This window comes from Hipposideros armiger, unplaced genomic scaffold, assembly GCF_001890085.2.
Source record: "Hipposideros armiger isolate ML-2016 unplaced genomic scaffold, ASM189008v1 scaffold_235, whole genome shotgun sequence".
Lineage (NCBI taxonomy): Eukaryota > Metazoa > Chordata > Mammalia > Chiroptera > Hipposideridae > Hipposideros > Hipposideros armiger.
In genome coordinates, this window is record NW_017731585.1 from 2,352,963 (window position 1) to 2,372,777 (window position 19,815).

Consider the following 19,815-nt stretch of genomic DNA (forward strand, 5'->3'; position numbering starts at 1 on the left):
GTCTCTATCATATAAAAGTTATTTTGTGGCCACACCTGCAGGTGCTACCAACCAATTCATTCAGTGAAACATGTCTAAGGCCTTACTAACATGCACATTTTAGGATAAGCAGGTGAGAAGACAAAATGAGCATCAGATCATGATGTGAAAATGTGTTCCTGGGGAACACAGCTGGATATCCAGGGGAAATAACAGAGACAGCCTCGGCTCTCTTCTGAAGTTAAGAAGCCTTGTTTATTGAAGTAAAACGTTCAAATGTTCCCTTCCTTGAATAGACAGAGATTTTTGAGAAACAAGAATTCCTAACAAACAGGATCCATAAAACCCCATGGAGAAGTTGTCTGACTCCAGTGTCAGGCTGTCCCACTTCTGTCCTCTGCCCATCACCCTAGGCCTGCTTCAGTTTTATTTGTAAAAGGAAGAAACCAGAGAGTCACCTGTCAGAACTGTGTGACAAACAGGAAGAAAAAAATCATTAAAATCTACTTCATTGTCAAAAGTGCCTTCTGCAAGTGCCAGCAACTTCTTACCCCGAGTGAAAGGGCCAAGTTGGGAATGTCACTGAGGGCCCAGGGCAGGGTTGGGATTAAAGCAGGGCAGGTGGGACCTTTACCTGAGGCACAAGATTTAAGGGGGGTTCCAAAAATCTCAGTAGCCAAGTTAAACAACATTTTAGTGCAATACATTTTAAAATAATGCCAAAAAATGCATGATGAAGAAAATATCAAAATTTGAAATGCCACCTTGAGGTCTGGACTTCTGCAGATTCTACTGTAACACACAGTGTAGTTAGTGCCCACGAGCACAGCCTCTGGCCCGTCCGCTCTGGCTCAACTCGAATGGGATCAGATCATTAGACCAAGTGACGAAACCCATGCATGCCTTGGTACCTTCATCTGTAAATGGGACAATAACAGGACCCTCACAGGGTGCTATGCAGATTGGGTCAATGCTCTGCACATGCCATTATTAGGATTGGGGAACAGGTATTTATCAGTGCCCCCTTGGTGCAGCATTTACGTGTGCCACTTCACTTAATCTTCCTACCATCCAGGGATATCAAAGCTACCGGCCTTCATCCTCAGATGGTGCTGAGGCATGGAGCAGAGAAATGGGATCCTAACCAGGGTCCCATTGCCAGTCAGTGGCCAAAGCAGAGTCCACCTCAGAGTGTCGACAGCTTGGATTTTGCTGCCTCAGAGGATCACCCACCATGCACACAGGAAGCTGAGTTCACCTGGGGTGAAGAGAGGGCCTTGGGACCTGCTTGGCCAGGTAACACAGGCCAAGGGAAGGCTTGCCACCCCAGAAAGTTTTCTTGGAGAGGTGGAAGTTTGGGGGTATAGGGGGAGGGAAAGGTAGCCTTGGCAGGACCTAGAACTAGAAGCTGTGGGTGGGGGGTGGGGGGAGGAGAGGGGAAGGGGAGGTCCCAGGGTCTCCAGAAAAAGACAGAGTCCTCTCCCCTGCCAGCAAGCTGTTTCCCAGTTTGGGCCAGGCGCAAGCATATGACACACAGCCCAGGCACACTAGAAGACCTGCTTTCCTGCAGCCTGCAGAAGGCAGCAAGAGGCAGCTGTGCAGGACCCTGCCCAGTCATGCAGCCCTGAAGCAAAGGGGAGCTGTGGAGTCTGTCACAGGACAGAGTCCCGTCCCAGCTTGGCCACTGTGATGCCTTAACCAAATTACTGCCCTTCTCTGAGACTAGATTTTCATCAAAAAGGCCCTGGTGACCTCAGTGCCAGTATCTGGCCTTTATGCCCTGAAAATAGAAGAGACACAAGACAGTGAGTCAGTGCAGAGTGGCTGGGGATGCTCCTGAGTGGGCTGAGAGCCTGTGGGTTGTGTGTGCTGAGGGTGCACAGGGGAAGTGCTACCCTGCCTGTGCATTGTGTGCAAGGAACCAAACGACGATGTGAGAGGGGGGTTTCCTCTGACCTCAGAGGCACCATGACTAAAAGTGGCTGGGTGGGCCAAGCCCTCTGGTGTCACAGCCCATCCTCACTCCCCCCAGCTCAGATCCACAGCATTGGCAGAGTTCTGCTTTGTAACATTTTGGAAGCAGAGAACCCAGGGCATCCTACTCAAAGCTGTCACACAGAAGGGTGACATCTGGAGTCTGAAGAAATGGCTGAGTTGCTGATGTTTGGGCTGCTAAACCAACATTCTGAATGACTGTTTCATTCCTGACTTTTTGTGGAGCTTGGACCTGGGGATAGAGTTTCTCTGATAAAAATCAAGATGAAAGTCCTTTCTCTCGTCAGCATTTGTGGCTATTCCCCTTCCTGGATTGCACACCTGGTGCAGATGCAGACTTGTTTGCCATCTGCATCACAGGCAGTGGCCCCCCAAGCCCCAGGGCTCGGGAGCCTCTAAACTAGATGATACAGAACAGAACAGCAACTTCCTCTGTTTCCCTTTCCATTCAAAATCCAGTTCCTCACTGCACCCAAACACTCTTGCTCCTGTGTGTCAGCAAGGACCCTGCCGCGACCTGGAGCTCTCAGAAAAAGACAAGTGTTCTTGTTCCAGAAATATGGGTAGGATGGGCCTAGGCCTTCCCTCCCTCTTCCTCACCATTTCCCATTAACAGGAGTGGTTGCAAATTAAAAGCCAATTGAAAAGGAGGAGTCAGAGAGAAGAACAGGTCTACTAACATGGAAGCTTTGTTCACATCTGGCTCCATAGCTCACTGTAGTTAATCAGAAGTACTGAGGGGACAGAAGCATCCTCATTAGGGAAATGCAGACTAAATCCACATCAGATACCAGGACACTCCTATTAGAATGTCTTTAAAAACAAACAAACAAAACTCAGTAAGTATTTGCAAGGATGCATAGCAACCACAACTCTGAGCCTTGCTAGTGGAAATACCAATGGCACAGCCACTCTGGAAAACAGTTGGGCAGTTTCTGAGAAAGTGAAACACATACCCAGCAATTCTGCTCCTGGGCATTTACCCCAAAGAAATGAAAATTTATGTTCCTACAAAAACCTACACATGAATGTTTATTTATAGCTGCCAAAACCTGTGAACAACTCAAATGTCCCTCATGGGGTGAATAGGATGTCTCTCCGCAGTAAGAAGGAGCACTACTGACCCACACAGCAACCTGGATGGATCCCACAGGCCTTAGGACAAGTGACAGGGGCCAGGCTCAAAAGCTACTTACTGCCTGATTCTGTTTACATTCTGGAAAAGGCAAAATTACAGGGACAGAAAGTAGATCAGTAGTTGCCAGGGACTGGGGGTAGGAGAGTGACTACGAAAGGGCGGAAGGGGACTTTTGGGGGACAAAAGTGTTCTCCATCTTGACTGTGGTGGCTATGACACAACTGACTACATTTGTCAGAAGGGCACGCTAGAAAGAGTAAAACATTTTGTATGTAAATTATACCTCAATAACCTGACATTAAGAATACAAAAACATTCTGAGGTTGAAGGTACCAATAGAAAAGCTGGAGGCAGAGGTTTTAGTCCTTCACCTGTTTTTATTTAGTGCAAAGGGGATATGACTACATAGTGAATTGCACTAATAACTCCACTGCTCAGTTTACTTTCCATGGCTCTACATTCTTATGTCTGTGTCATCTCACTTTATCTTCACAACAACTCTCCACAAAGGACCAAACAATAGCAGTGTTTTACAGGTGCTGAAAGCAAGGTTCAGAGAGGTTCACTTCAGAGGCGGCCACAATGCAAGTTCTGTGTGTCTGACTCCAAAGCTCACATGCTTCTTCTCAACTACAGCCTCTCTTTCCTAGGAATGTCACAGGTTGGGAACAGAATCAAAGCTCCTATGAATATAAGCCACACTCAGATTGGGGCTCACACAGTGGCCCTCCCAGCCTCAGTCTCTGTGTTGGTCAAGTGTGGAAACTGCTCCCAAAATTCCAGTTCATTTTTCCATCCAACTAAAAAAAAACAATACTTGGGCCGGCCGAGTGGTGCGATGGTTAAGAACTGGCTTGGGATGCCAGAGGGCCCTGGTTCAGATCCCATATATGAGGGCCAGTGACACTGCCCTCCACAGCTAAGATGCTGAACAACAGCTCAACCTGGAGCTGGGCTGCCGTGAGTCGCCGGCGACCGCGTAGCCTGCAGCCCCTGTGGCAGTGGGTTGCCATGGGCTACCGTATGTAGCCAGCAGCCAGCGTGAGCGGCCAGCAGCCGCAGTGAGCGGCCGTCCAGAAGCCGGCGACTGATCTGCCTCGCCCGGGAAGAGCGCAATGATGGTGCCAACTTGGGCCAGTGAAGCAACGTCCTCCACAACTAGACTGAAGACCAAATGGACAGCAACTTGTCTGTTCCCCTTCCCCCAATTCCCCAGCACTGTTTCCATCCCTCAATTCCCCAACAAAAATCTTAAAAAAAAAAAAAACCACAATACTTATAAATAATAATTCTATCAAATTGGCTGAATTAACAGACAAGGTGGGTCAATTATAAAAAGTAAAAGGACACCCAAAATATGGACAGCAGAAGAACAGATTATTTACCATAGCAAAAAGGTGGAAACAACCCAAATGTCCATCAAGAGATAAATGGATAAACAAAATGTGGTATTTAGATACAATGGAATATTATTCAGACATAAAAAGGAAGGGAATTCTGACACATGTCACAATGTGGATGCACCTTGAGGACAAACAATATGCTAAGTGAAATAAGCCAGTCACAAAAGGATGAATGCTATATTATTGCACTTACATGAGTTACCCAGAGTAGTCAAATTTATACAGACAGAAAGTTAAATGGTGATTCCCAGGTGCTGGAGGGAGAGGAGAATAAGGAGTTAATGTTTAATGGAGACAGAGTTTCAGTTTTGCAAGACAAAATGAGTGTTATGGATGGTGGTGATGGTTATACATCAATGTGAATATACTTAACACCCCTGAAGTGCACACTTGAAAATGACTAAATAGGTAAATTTTATGTTGTGTATACTTGACCACAAGTAAATAAATAAATATGTAAATAGTAGGTAAATGTATGTTAAAAGAAAAGGGTACAATTCCTCCAGTTTGATGACTATTGAGTTTGTACTCGGCACTGGGCTCTGTGCTGAGTGCCTTGCATCCATAACTAATTTAATTCTTCCTGAGCCCAAGGCACATGGACTGCCGAAACTGTTCTGGCCTCCCTTAGAGATGAGAAAATGGAGTCACCACTGAGTTTCGGCAGCATCCCCAGCGTAACATACCTGGTGTTTTCAAAGATGGGACAGGAATCCCCCCCTGGCCCAAGACTTTGGTCAGTGTTTGCTACACACACAGCTGTGTTGGAAGGGTGAGGAGGAATCAGTTATGGAGGCTCTGTCCACACCTGGGTTAACTCTGGGCAGAGGGACAGGCATAGTATAGAAGGGGAGACACAAATAAGACAGCAGCAAGATCAGAGGAAATAGGAGATAGAAGTGGCTTGGACAACACAGGCCCCAAGAATTTACAGAAAGTGAGCAAGAGTGTTGGAACTCCTATAGGACAGGAACCGAGAGCATAGTCCATAGAATGCACAAAGAAAAGGAATGACGAGTAAACTTGAAGACTAACATCAGGGGAAGGACAGTCTCAAGGTGTCCATGTGGCTCCATGAGGAAAGAATTGACAGGAGGTCAAAATACTCTGGGACTTCCTCTTGACAGGCCTTGCTTGGCTCAGCAGCCAGCCGTCAGGTGGTGCTGGGAAGCCAATAGCCAAGATTTTCAGCCTACAACCTGCTCTCTAGGAGAAGGAGCTCCTGAAGGCAGTGGCCCTGAAACTCTAACATGTATCAACCTTGCCTGAAAAGATTATTAAAACCCAAATTTCTGGACCCTGCTCCCAGAATTTCTGATTCAGTAGGTTTGGGGTGAGGCCCAAGAAGTTGTAGCTCTAAGAAGTTTCCAGGTGGTACCAAGGCAGCTGGTCCAGGGAACACACCTTGAGAATTACCAGGGGCCACACCTTGAGAACCACCAGGGCCATGCATTAGGGACCACCAGGAGCCATAGTTTGAACACTACCAGGATCCACTGCTTGAGGCTCACCAGGAATCATGCCTTGCTTCAGGGCATGATTCAGGGACCACACCTTGAGGGCCACCAGGGGCCATGCCTTTGAAGACCACAACGGAACATGCCTTGGGGACTAGCAGCAGCCATACCTTGGAAACCACCAGGGGACCACCACCCAAAGAGATGCCTTGGAGGAGGCCTTGGGAAGCAGAAATGTCTTGTCATTTAGATTTTATCTAGCATTGCTGTGAGCCTCCAGCCTCGAGCAGGAGTGTTGTGCTCAAGAGCTAGGCTCCAGGGCAAGAATAAGAACATACGAAGCCTGACAATTAAGTTCCAAGCTTGTTGCAATGATATTGTAATCTTTTTTGATATCAGAGGGATTATTCATTATGAATTTGTACCAACTGGACAAATAGTTAACCAGGTTTACTATTTGGAAGTGCTGAAAAGGCTTCGTGAAAAACTTAGAAGAGCTGAACTTTTCACCAACAGTTCAAGGCTCTTGCATCATGACAATGCACCAGCTCACACAGCTCTGTCTGTGAGGGAGTTTTTAGCCAGTAAACAAATAACTGTATTGGAACACCTTCCATGATCACCTGACCTGGCCCCCAGTGACTTCTTTCTTTACACAAAGATAAAGGAAATATTGAAAGGAAGACATTTTGATGACATTCAGGAAATCAAGGGTAATACAATGGCCATTCCAGAAAAAGAGTCCCAAAATTGCTTTCAAGGGTGGACTAGGTGCTGGCATCAGTGCATAGCTTCTCAAGGGGAGTACTTTGAAGGTGACTGTAGTGATATTCAGCAATGAGCTATGTAGCACTTTATCTAGGGTGAGTTCACGAACTTACTTGTCAGACTTCATAATAGAGGACAGCATGGGAGGGGCAGGCGGGGAAAACAGCAGCCCTAAAGACAAGGGCTGGGGAGGGCAGATGAGTGGATGGTGCCAGAGGCGCCCTGAAGGCTCTGATATATACAGCTCCAGGGCAAGGACCAGGGCTTGGCCAGAAATCACCATGGTGCTCCCAAAACCCCTGTCTCCCCAGTTACCCAGTATCTCCACCTCCTACATCAGCCAAGGACTAATAATCCCTGTAGACAGAGAGCAACCAAGCTCAGGGCTCTAAATCCTGCCTCAAATGACTCAAAGAGGAAGAGCTCAGGCTGTTCCCAGAAGTTCAGGAATTCCCCCTGAAGACTAAGATGGGGACCCAATTGCCAGGAACCAGGCAGGTTGAGCCACACCTTCTATGGCCCTCAACACTTCCTTTTTCTGATTCCAGTCCATGCCCTCCTGGTCAGCACACACCTCTGTGGTTTTTGCAACAGCAACAGAATATAGGAACTCACAGTATCCTGCAGAAGGGGTCTTGTTTTGTATCTCGTTATGTGTACAAACTTCCACATTGCCAAAAATGTCCAGGGAGCAGTTCCCCTGGGCAGACCCTTAAAGCTTAGCTGCAACTGAGCTATTCCTATTGGTACAAAGACATGGGCTGGTGACAGCACAGGTAACAAGGAGCCCAGCCCCCATAATTGGGGGCCCTCCAAAGTGACAGCTGATCCCCGGCTCAGTCTCCACCAGAACTTTGGAAATGCTGCTTAAGTTAGACTAGACATAACTGGATGATCATCTACCAACAGAACTATTGGTGTTCTCTAATCTTAGAAAACTTGTAAATTAGGCATTATTATTCCCACTACACAGATGGAAACATTTGCAAAACAGAGAAATTGAGGTGCAGAGAAAATAGGCAACTTATCTGAAACCAAACTGCTAATAAGCTTCAGAATCAAGGTCAAACCTGGGCTTTTCTGAGCCCAAAGCCCCCCACCCTGTCCACCACTTCTGCTTGGCTTAACACAACAGTGGTAAGAATAAACCCCAGGTAAGAGCTGGAAGCTCTTATGGCCAGCAGCACTCCAGGGAGCCCTGGCTGGACTTGCAGAGTTGTTGCTGACCCCTAGCAATAGAAAATCTAGAGCCAGGCCTTTTTCCCGGCCCCAGCTCACACAAACAAGCAGGCACAGAACAAGACCTGTGATCTAGCCATCACCCCACGGAGAGCTGACTCCTGGGTACCACCAGGCCAAGGGTTTGTTAGCCCAGGCACAAGGTGAGCACCACCCGGCTAGTCATGCCCTGGGCTGACACCAGCAGCACACCCAATGTCAGTCCCTCACCATCCAAGTTAAACCACCAAAACTATGGCTCTACTCAGCTTTCTCTTCTTAGTGGTGTGTCTTTTAATTATTAAACATGTAAGGAGCAGAATTGCCCCTAATCCACATCCAAAATCAGGGGAGCAAGAGGACCAACAAGGAAGTAGACCCAGAGGGGTAGGTGTGAGGCAGGGAGCTGCCTGGCTCTGGGCACAGTGGAGGCTCATGACCCAGCCTGGGGAAGGGTGTGGTGGTATGGGATGGCTTCTCAGTAAAGATGGTCCCCATGATGGGCAGTGAAGGAGGAAGAGGAGGTGCTCTCAAAAGCAAGAAGACAGAGACTCCAGACAGCATGGTTGTTCAGGAATGTGGGTGAAGTTCAAAGAGGAGGGAGCACAGGGATCGGGGATGGAGGAAGGGTATAGTAATGAAAGGATCATGAATGACAGTAATGGACATGGCTCTAGTTCCATGCAGTGGTCCTGAGAGTCACTGTGGGGCTCTCAATAGGGAATGACATGGATAGTGAATAGCAGCTTCCTGCTAGATGCTGGGCCTGCCCAGAGGGCCTAGCCCTGGCCTCAGGTGCACACAGTCTTCGGGGAAAGGAGGCAGGAAAAGGGATACTACAATACAGTGCCTGAAAAATGCCCTTTGGAGCAGTAATCCAGTGCTAAGGGGGCAGAGGGAGGGAGCTGATTATTGAGGGTGAGATGGAGTGAGGGTGAGGGTGGGGATGGTAGGAGGGGCTTTGGAGAGGGAGCCTAAGGGGAGAAGAAATAAGCCTACAGACAGATTAGAGAAGAGTGTTCCCTGGAAAAGGACACACAAAGAGAGGGACAGGTGAGACTGTACCACATGAGGTTTTGTGCCACTGTGAGGGATATGGGGTGGGAGTAGGTGGAGAGCTTGGGCAGAGCGTAGGTCACAAAGGTGTCCAGATGCTGAGCTGCCTGCATTCCATTCCTCACCCTCCAATCCCAGGAGGAGTGAAACTATTGGGAACTTTGCTGCATTCTTTATACTTCTCAGGCCACTTGTTAAGGGCCGAGAGATGAAAAGATTTCCAGGATTACGTAGTTGACACTGTTATCCTGGCTAGCTTATTAAATTGCAAGTATAATTTGGTCAGAAAATACACACAACAATCACTAACCTTTCAAATGTACGTGGAACTATGCATTCCTGGCTTGTAAGGAATTAAACATCTCTTAATTCTCACAGAATTAATTACTAAATTAAAAAATTAATTAAAGAATTGATTCTTAGAGATCAAAGAAAACACAGCAAAGCGAGGGCACAAACCACCTATATCACACATAGAATTAATAGTTTTCTTGGGCTCCCTGTCCTCTACTATGCCAGGCAGAACTAGATCCAGAAAACTCTGATTTTAGGTTAATGAGAAAAAGAGACACTTTCAGATGCAACTTTGCACGTGGTACTTTTTTACTGAAATGCAGAGCAAGGAAACACAGCGCTGGCAGCGGGGAGGTGGGGCATCAACCCCTGGGCTATCTCTTTGCCGCTCAGTGACTCAGTTTACTCCTATAACATGAGGCTCCTCAAAGGTCTGTCCACCAATGAAGGTCTACTTTTCAAATGAGCCTCATGTTCAGAGCCTTCACATTTCTCCTCTGAGACCTGGATGTTTGTTTAAACAGAATGAGCCTCCTACATACTAGCAAACTTCTTGATGTGTTGGGAATATTTTTAACCCAGACCTAGTTCATAGATGCCCAGGAGATGGGGAAATGGCAACTGAGAAGTCTCAAAAGGAACCAAGGAACCTCAGAATACTAGACAAAGGGGTGAGACAGGTTCTCAGGGTGTCTGCCCTGTGTAGGGCTTCTCCTGTTTTCCTAGGGCAGGCCCAGTGCCAACCCCCACCCCCCCACCCCCCCACACACACACATGCACACACACACTGCTTCTTCCTCTCTCTCCCAGCCTTGCTACGGCAGGCCTCTGCCTCCATCTGCACTGCCTCCTATCCTACCCCACATTGTCACACTTGGGAGCACAGCACCATCAGGTCACTCCCTTGCTCCTGAAATGCCTTCAATAGCTCCCCATGTTCTCCAGAAGTAGTCCGAGCTCCTGGCCCTGGTGATATGCCCCCTCCTTGCCTAATCTCCCACTGCACCCTCAGTTGGGTCTGGCCAAATGGACTGTTCACTCATGGTCTGATCCTTTACCTTTATTCAGGTGACTCCTCTGCTCGAGATGTCCCCCTTCAACTTCACATGTCCAAATCCTGCTGCCTTCCAAACACAGCTCCTGGCTGCCTGCTGGGCACAGGATTTTCTGATGCACCAACCAAAAAATAACCCTCCTCTCTGCCAGACTCCTGCCCCCACTGGGCCATCCTGTGATTAGACAGCAGCTACTACCAGCATGTGACAGCACTTTCCAGTTTTCAGTGCTGCCAGCATACATGATCTCACTTAGTAATTACACCAGGGCACACAGTGTTACGATCATCCCCACGGGCAGGTGAAGAGGGGAGCCAGGGAGTAAAAGTCACCTGTGCACTGACACAGTCTGTGAAGTCAGGCAGAGTAAAAGTGAGCATTTTGTGATTCGCAATTTGATGATTTTTTCCCAGTAACTACTGCCTAAACTGCGCACTCATCACTTTTTTCCTTGTTATCATTATTCATGAATACGCTTTATCTTTCTCATGTCTGTATTTCCTCAATTGTAAGTTTTGATCAATTATAAAATGCCACAATTATTTAATGAATGGAGGAATCACATTAAACAATCAAAAATGAGACTTCCAACCCTTTAAATTGTGTGAGGAAAGAAGTATTTCTTGGTAAGGAGGTGATATTTTAAACGGGTAATAGGGGGAGGAGGATCCCTTCCTAAAAAGGGAAGCAGTAGAATGACTGAGGAGCAACTGCTCCCTCTCCTCCCCCTGTCCCAAAATGAAGCTATGGCCCCATTTCAGTTACCCTGATATTTTAAATATGTCATTGACATAATGAAATGTTTCCTGGAGACAGATGCATGAAAGGAAAAATTAAAATAAACTAAGACTGTGTGTTCTTTATGATTGCAGAGTAGTGCCCCTGTTTTTTGGGGTTTTTGCTTTTGAATATCTGGGCATTTGCCCATCCTGACTCTCCTGGCTCTTTTCTCACCTTTGCACTCAACGACTGGCCTGGACCCACGCAGCTGCTGCACATGAGCTCCATGCACTGCACCCTAGTGGGAGCCTCTGGGGCTTGTATAGGAGCATCTGTTGAGGAGCCAGGCCCCTGTTGATTACTCCTCCCATCGCAGGCTGCAGGGCCTTCTTCATAGCTGCCCTCCTTCTGCTCCTAAAGGACCCACACTCTCAAGGCAAAGACACGAGACAAATTGCTGCAGAGTAGTTCAGCCCTGCCTTTATTACACGCATCCCCCAGTCCTCTGCCTTCTGCAGGTGGAGCACTCTCTGATTGATCTGGTCCACACTCAGAGACCCAGGGGAAAGCCTTGTGAACTCACTGTAACATGTTTCAATGTTTTTAACTCCCAATATGCTCTGACCAATGTCATAACCCCATTTCTTCATGTGTACATTTATCTTTGAGTTTATATCTTATATTTTGTGCATATTTTTTAAAAAGCCGATGTTGGAGTGCTACTTGGACAATTTTATTATATTGAAAAGAAAAAATCAAGTATTTCCCCCTTTTTTCCATACTACTTTTCACATCCAAGCATATTTTGTAATTGATTTGTAAACAATTTAATTGCATTAATCATCTATCATCATATCATAAACACGTTCTGCGTTGTCCTTTTTCTTAAATTATCAGCTTTAGTGACCATGAAGCATCCTCTTAGTCTCCCATAACGGACTCACTTACTTCCTAATAACTCGATGCTGAGGGTGTCTCCATTGCTAAATATTATGGGCAATGCTGGGGGAAAGGACAGCCACACAATCATTTAGTTTCCTTTGAATCACCTGTGAAGGTGAATTCTCAAAAGAACTAATCATCGGGCCGAAAGGGAAGAGCAGTTTTCACACTTGTTTCAAATGTGGTAGTGTTGCCGATTGCAAAGTGCACAGGCTTTAACACCAGGTAGAACTAGGTTCAAATCCCAGCTCAATTACTTGTTGCCTGAGGGAAGAAGAATCATACCTCTCTGAGCCCCCATTTTCTCATCTGTAAGATGGGAGTAATGAAACTGATCTCATTGAGGGGACTGAATGAGATTGCTAATAGCGGTGCCTTGTGTAGTGCCTGGCTTATTGTAGGAACTAAATCCATTCTCCTTGCCCTCCATATTTTCTTTCTCCTGGCAATTATTTGAGATAGGCTTTTCACTTCTCTAACTACTCATCCTTCTTGAACCATGTTCCCCACAAAAGCCTCGAGCTATAGAAAAAAACATATCTTCCTCTGAAGAGCGCTGTCCAGCCAAAATATAAAGCCAACCATAGATTCAAGCCTCATGTGTAATTTTAAATTTTCTAGTATCCCTGTTTAAAAAGTAAAAATACATAGGCTAAATTATTTAAACCTATTTAATTAAATATATTTGAAAATGTATTTTATTTAACCCAATATATCCAAAATATTTTCTTTCCAATATGCAATCAGTATTTTTAAGTATTAATGAGATATTTTACATTTCTTTTTATTGTTTGTATTATCTTTGAAATCTGATGTGCATTTTACACTTACAGCACATCTCAATTCAGACTGGCCACATTTCAGGTTGAGTTACAGGCTACTGCATTGGGTAGCCCAGGTCTAGATTTTGAGACTTAAACTTTTAACAGGTGTGCAGATGCTTCAAATAGGACCATCAGCCAAGGATTTGGGGATGTTGCCTAGAGACATTTCAGATGCAAAATGCAGGTGCATTTTGATGGTTTGCAGCACTTGGAGGAAGATAACAAATGCAAGGTCTTAGTTGTAAATAAAATGGGTAGCAGCTCTATAGTGTGGCTCAAGGAACTCTGCCATCTTCCCCCTTTCCTTCTGGCGTAAGATATCGCCCCTCTCTCCCCCAGGAGGCCAAGCTACCTTGCATTTCTACCATGAAAGTTCCTTGGGGTTGATTGGGAGCCAAGGTTTCATTTCTCCACTTAATGCTTAAAAGGCATCTCCACCTTTATAGTCATGTGTTCAAACCTATATTCTGGAATAACCACGACCTTGCACATGTGCTTCTTCTGCCCTTGCCCCAGCTCAGTAAATGATAACTCCATTCTCCCTGTTGCTCTAATGTCATCTTCAACTTCTCTCTCCCGTGTCCTACACTTAACACATCATCAAATCTGATTCTCATAAAGTATCTAGAATCTCACCACTCTGACCACTTCTCATTACCTCTACTGCTATCACTTTGGAGCAAGCCACCATTACCTCTAGCCTGGATATTACAACAGCTTCTTAACTGATACTTGCTTATCTCTTTGCTTCCCATAAAAGAGCTAAAATGATTCTTTTTTTTTAATGTAAGCATACATCAGCAAAAGTAAAAAGGAAATATTTTAATGATAATTGAAATGATATAAAAATATAAACTACTTAGGAATAAATCTAGGCAAAATATGTACTACTTTTATGAAGAAACTTATACAATTTTATTTAAATGCTTTAAAGCAGAACTAAATACAGGAGGGGACAAACCGCATTCATGATTTGGAGGAGTCATTTTCACAAAGATATCACCTCTCTCCAAATTATATTTTTAATCAAATCTGAACATAGCTTTTTCATTAAACATGAAAAGCTGATTCTAAAAGTCATATGAAGGAAGAAAGTAAATAATATCAAGACAGAATGGAAGAAGAAGGAAAGAAAACAAGGAGACTCTTTCTAGATATCAAAATTTATTATAAGCCTATAGTTAATAATATTATATAATATTGGCAAAGGAATATACAAATTGACAGAATATGAAAACAGACCCACATATACATGACAACTTGATTTACAACAGAACTGCTGTAGATCAGTGAATAAAGAATAGCCTTTTAAATAAATGGAGCTAAGACTCTTGGTTATCCACGTGGAAGAAACAAAATAAAATACTATGTTCCCCCTATCTCACAACATACAGAAAAATAATTTTCAGGTGAGACTAGAGACATAAATGTAAAATTCAAAATTATTTTTACATTTTAAAAATCATATAAGAGAATAATTTTATAACTTTACAGTGAAGAATTTCTTAGACAACAAACACATAACAAGTGTGTGTCATAAATGAACACATGGATAAATTAAACTTGTTTACAATTAAGAAAATTGGTCATTAATAGAAATCACCAAAAAAAGGAGACAAGGCATAAACAAGACAAAAATATTTATAATATACATAAATGACAAAGGATTAATATCTGAAAATGTATTGAATAATGGCAAATCAATAGGATAACCTACAGATGACCCCATAGAGAAATGGGCAAAAGATTTGAACAGAAAAAGGAATGCAGAATGACCAATAAACACAAAAGGATGCCCAACCTTAGTAATTGAGGATGATGCAAATTTAAAACATAGTTGTTGTTTTTTATTTCCACTGGATTGGCAAAAATTAAAACTCTGACAACATCAAATGTTGGAGAAGATGTGTAGCAATGGAATCGTTGACACATTGCTGTTGAGTGGGGAAAATGATACAACCACACTGTATTATCAAGTGAGGCTGAAGATGTTTATACCTGTGACCTTCCAATTCCATGCCTAGAGCATATTTCCTCAGGAATTCTTGCACTCATGCCCTACGATACATGTACAAGGAGAGTCCTAGCAGTGCTTCCAAGTGCTGGAGCACCTAGCTGGTTATAACAGGCCAAACAAAAATCTAGAAATATCCCAAGTGCCCATCAGCAGTAACTTGGGGAAGTATATTGAGATATATTCCTGTATATACATCAGTAAACATTAATAAATTAGAGGCACATGCAACAATAGAAGGAATTTCAGAAACATAATTTTGAGTAAATTAAGCAAGCCTTAAAAGATATTTAATTCCTATTTACAAAGTTAAAAATCATCCAAAACTAAATAACACATATTTAGCAATTTAAATATACGAGGTAAAATTATAAAGAAAACAAGGGAACAGTAAGCCCCAAATTCAGGACCATACTTTTTTCTGACAAGAGAGGGAGAAGGATAAACACATAGAGGACTTCTCAGATACTGATGCTTTCTAAATAACACTAAGGTGGCAGCACACAGGGTCGGTGACAAGTTTATTCCTTATACTCAACACACTTTTTCTAAAATTTCTTTTCCACCTAGTCAACATTTAAAAGCTTCCCAAGTCAGGGGGAGCACAGCCCAACTCCTCACACTGAACAGGAGGCCCTCCCTGACCTGACCTGACCCCAGCCCATCCCTCTCTGGCCAGTCACCTGCACGCCCCGCACCCCTCTCTGCTATGCTGGCCTTCACCTGCCCCCACCACTACACCTTGACCTTCTCCATTTCCCTTCCAAAATTGCTTCTCAGAAACCCACAGGGCTCAAGCCCTCCCTTCCCTCAGGTCTCCCCCCAAGAAGGCACGTACCTTCCCAGTCCCCCATCCTCTCCCACTCCCCATTTCCTGCTCTCCACCCCACTTCAGCCCATGGCACGGAGCACCACTGAACCCTGGCCACTGACCCTGTTCCTCAAACAGTGCCTGGCAGGAAGTGGCTTTCAATAAATATTTGTTGAACAATTAAATGGATGACTGTGCAGAAAATCTATTAAAATTGAAATATTCCATGGAAAGGGCAATACATGAAATCTTTAGTTACCAGATTAACTCCTCATCGCTTCAGAGAGGTTGGGACAAAGGATTGGCTCAGCATTCTCTAGGGTGGGATTTCAGGGGAGGGGAGGAGAGTGAATTCTCAATGAACTAGGTGGTCCTGCTCATTAAGAAAATGTTGGCATTTCTAAGGTTTAATGTGGCAATTTAGATGAGGAAAGGGAGGCCCAAAGAAGCACCTACTTACCAGACCCCCAGGAGTGACCACAGAGCCACGACAGAGCCAGATGTATTGGTGACCAGTCTGATGTGGCCCCCACTGCTCACCACCCCTCAGAGACCTACACTGGGGCTGGGCAGGAGAGTCTCACAGTCAGCCTCATCTCTCCATCTCTCGGCACGTGGCACAAACAGGCCCAGTCCAGCCTCTCTAAATGTTCCAGGTCACCTTCCTTAGCAGAACCACGAGAAGGGGCTTGACTTGAAGTCGGAGATTGAGCGGTAGTGCTGGGGCCTGTCCTGGCTTGGTAAACCCCCACACTGGCGTCAGAATGGCCCTGACCACATGCGCCGCCCATCCTGCACACACTTCCTCCTCATCAGCTTACCTCCTCTCCCACGTTCACAAACCCAGATAAGGCACTGGTAGTCACAATGTGCTCCCATGCTTAGCTTCCCAGGAGGCGGACAGTAGGCCCTGCCCTGACATACAGGACCCCCATGCCCACCTCTGGGCTGGCCTGGTGTGGTCAAGAACAAGGTAACCTACCCAGAGGTGTGTCGGTCAGGGCCTCCAGACGTCAGATACCATGGGTACCCCCATACCCAGCCGCAGCCCCTCAGGCTTGACGGAAGAGGACATGGCCTAGCATTGTCAGCCTTCAACGGCGTTTCACTATGACTCACTCTAGCTGGGTCTTTGCTCATTTCCTGGAGAAAGCAGAAGTGGAGAGTCCACAGATGCCTGACTCTGCCCACACCCCAGGCATCAACAGAGCTTCCTGAGTTCTGGTGAGTGACTTGGGCCTGCAGAAAGCCCCCCAGGGCAGTAGTTCAGTGGTAAGTCAGTGTTGGATGGGGCTAAGGACAAAGGAAAAGTACGAACAGTGGATACAGACTTCCACTCTGTGTCATCAGACTGAGCTTCTCTTTCTCACAGGCCCACCTGTCTTCTCTGAGCCTCCAGTAAAATGAGGAGAATAATGGTGTAGGTGAATTTAATTAGAAGTGTGTCTAAAGTACATCTGTGGACATTGCATGGACTCATCAGCCACTTTTTTGTCAACGCAAAGAGAGCTTTTCACTTGAATTCCTTTCTCTTCCATCCTCAGGACTAACTTGTACCACCAATGAAGGGAGTTCTCTAGGATCAGATGGCCAACCACGGGTAACATTGAAACAGTGATGAAAAAAAAGCTTAAATAATTGGATGAAGTTCCCTGAAACTCAGTATCAGAATTCTTATTCCTTTGGGGATTTTAGGCTGAATCATTTCACATCATCTATCCGTCTCATCCGTGTAAAGCCAGCCAGCATGTCTATTCAAACACAACACCTCCCTGTGCCACAGGAGCAAGAGCAGTTGTTGGCATGATTGCCTGATCCTTAAAGCTAGCTCCTCCTCACCTGTTTCTAGCTCACAACCAACTGACCATTTATGAGTACCTATTAGTGAAATGCAACATCACCTCTTATGGGAGGCAAAAAGGCTCTGAGATTGATTCAAAGATGAAAACATCATTTGTAATGAAACCTCACCTCTCACCAATGTAAACTTGCTGGTAAATAGCACTGACAATAGAAGACCTGTCCAGCCTAAGACCTGGACCACATGTCCATGCTGACTCCATGTTCATTCCCTGGCAGGAGGCAGAGGTTCTAACATTTCTGCTCAAGTTTTCATTTCTCACTCCACCATCCATGAGTTGAAAGAAAGTGAGACTGGGAGGTGGAAAGGTGCACAGCACAGCAGGGCACTACAGGGCACTCTGAGGAATGCATGCAGCAGGTGTGTGCAGCAGCACAAGGATCACTTTGTCAGGCCAGAAGGGGCTCCAACATTTTTTAAAGTAACAAACTCAAACCTGTGGTTATACTATTTCCAAGATCCACTGCACCTTAGTGTGTGCCATTCTGGGTGGGAGAGGGAGTGAATGTTAATTTTCTTGGCAGTCAGTACAAGACTATTCCCTAGGGAGAGACCTGCCTTTGTTGACTAAAGACGATAGGTTAGTAGAGGCTAGGATCTTTGATTGAAATTCTCCCTACTACATTAAAACAATTTAACATCTTTAAGTCTGTTTCTTATTTGTGGCATGGGACTAATGTGATGCTGTAAGAAACAAATCAAGTAATATTTACAAGAGGATTTTAAAACAATAAAAAGGGCTATAAAAAATGTGAGTTATTACTATTGAGACAGTTGCCCATGCGAAGACACTGAAGCAGACAAGGCAACTATGAACTGCGCATGTAAGTGTGTATTTTTGTTGAGAGGAAATGTGATTTTTTAAAAGTGTCTAAAAATAACAATTATACTTCTGCTTCCAGTTATGAAAGGGCATCCTACTGAAAGCAACTCTAAAATAGAGCAAATATGTGAGACAACCTTTTACAGGCATTGAATAGCAAGCAGCATAAGACTATAATCCTTGAGAGAAGAAAAACACCAAGGTACATCCCACAATTGCCCTGGCTGTCTTTCTATGGATGCTTTTCTGCCAAGGTACAAGAAGATGGAGCTCCAAGGGCAGTAACTTCCCAGAACCACAAGGTGTAGTCAGATAGTTCCAGGCTTCTGATGGGGCTGAATTTTTCAGGGCAGTGTCCTGAGAAGAGTTTTGTGTGGGAATTATTCATGTGTATCTTTAGCCAAGGGTTGCCTATATTTGCATGAAGTGAGATTACAAGAGACCTAGCAGTGACCACTTGTTCCAAGGCTGAGAACTGAATAGAGATAACAGAGATTGGGCAGTGTTAGGAAAGTTGGAGTTCCACCTCATCCACTATGGAGAGACTTCATTGAGAATCTTGGGATTTCACTTTTATACCCCAGAAAGACCACACCTGAGAAATAAGAACCATACCCTAGAACAAGAGCCGTGAACTAGAAACAAGTTTCAAATTGAAATAGAATAACCCTAACAAAGAACAAAAGCAAGCCTGGCAGAACCAAAAGGATAGTCCAGTAATTTAACTGCCAACCAGAAAACAAAACTCATCATCCTTTAAAAGAAGAAAACACAATGCAGCATCCTTTTATATAACATCCACACTATCCGGCTTGCAACTAAAATTAGTAGAAATCTGAAGAAACAGAAAAATGTGACCCATAAGAAGAAAAATAACTATCAATAGAAATAGACCCCAAGATGAACCAGATGTTGGAATTATCACACAAGGACTTTAAAACACTTATTAGAAATATTTTCAAAGACTTAAAAGAAAAGATATCCATAATAATTATAAGGTGAGAAATTTCAGCAAGTAAATGGAAAATATAAGAAGATTTGAATGTAAATTCTAGAACTGAAAAGTACACCTGAAATGAAAATTTCCCTGGGTCAAAAGCACATTGTTGATAAAAGTTTAAAAAAATTAAAAAAAAATTAACAAACTTGAAGACCAATCATCCAATCAATAGAAATATTCAATCTGAAGGACAGAGAGAAAAAATTTTGAATAACAGTAAACATGTACTCATTTGCATTCGGGACAATATCAAATGGTATAATATGGGTGTATCTGGTGTCAAAGAGAGAAAGAAGAGAGAGAAGGGGGCAGAAAACTATTTGAAGAAATAATGTTTGAAATTTCTAAAGTTTGTTGAAAAACAGCAAATTGCACAAAAAGTTTAGTAAACCCCAAGGAGAACAAAATAGAAAGAAAACCACACTTAGGCACATCATAGTCAAACTCATGAAAATCA

At 44.4% G+C, this 19,815-nt stretch overlaps 1 protein-coding gene across 3 annotated transcripts in view; it reads right to left on the minus strand.

Moving 5' to 3' along the window:
• Positions 1 to 16,763, minus strand: part of WDFY4 (WDFY family member 4) — a 323,059-nt gene extending 306,296 nt beyond the window's left edge. For 2 of the 3 annotated variants that reach the window (XM_019655082.1, XM_019655080.1), the window contains exon 1: positions 16,135 to 16,372. The gene's annotated coding sequence lies outside the window, so the exon portion shown is untranslated. Of the gene's footprint in view, positions 1 to 16,134; positions 16,373 to 16,656 lie in introns of those variants that run through there. The other variant, XM_019655081.1, reaches the window with a different exon arrangement.
• Positions 16,764 to 19,815: the final 3,052 nt, after the last annotated feature.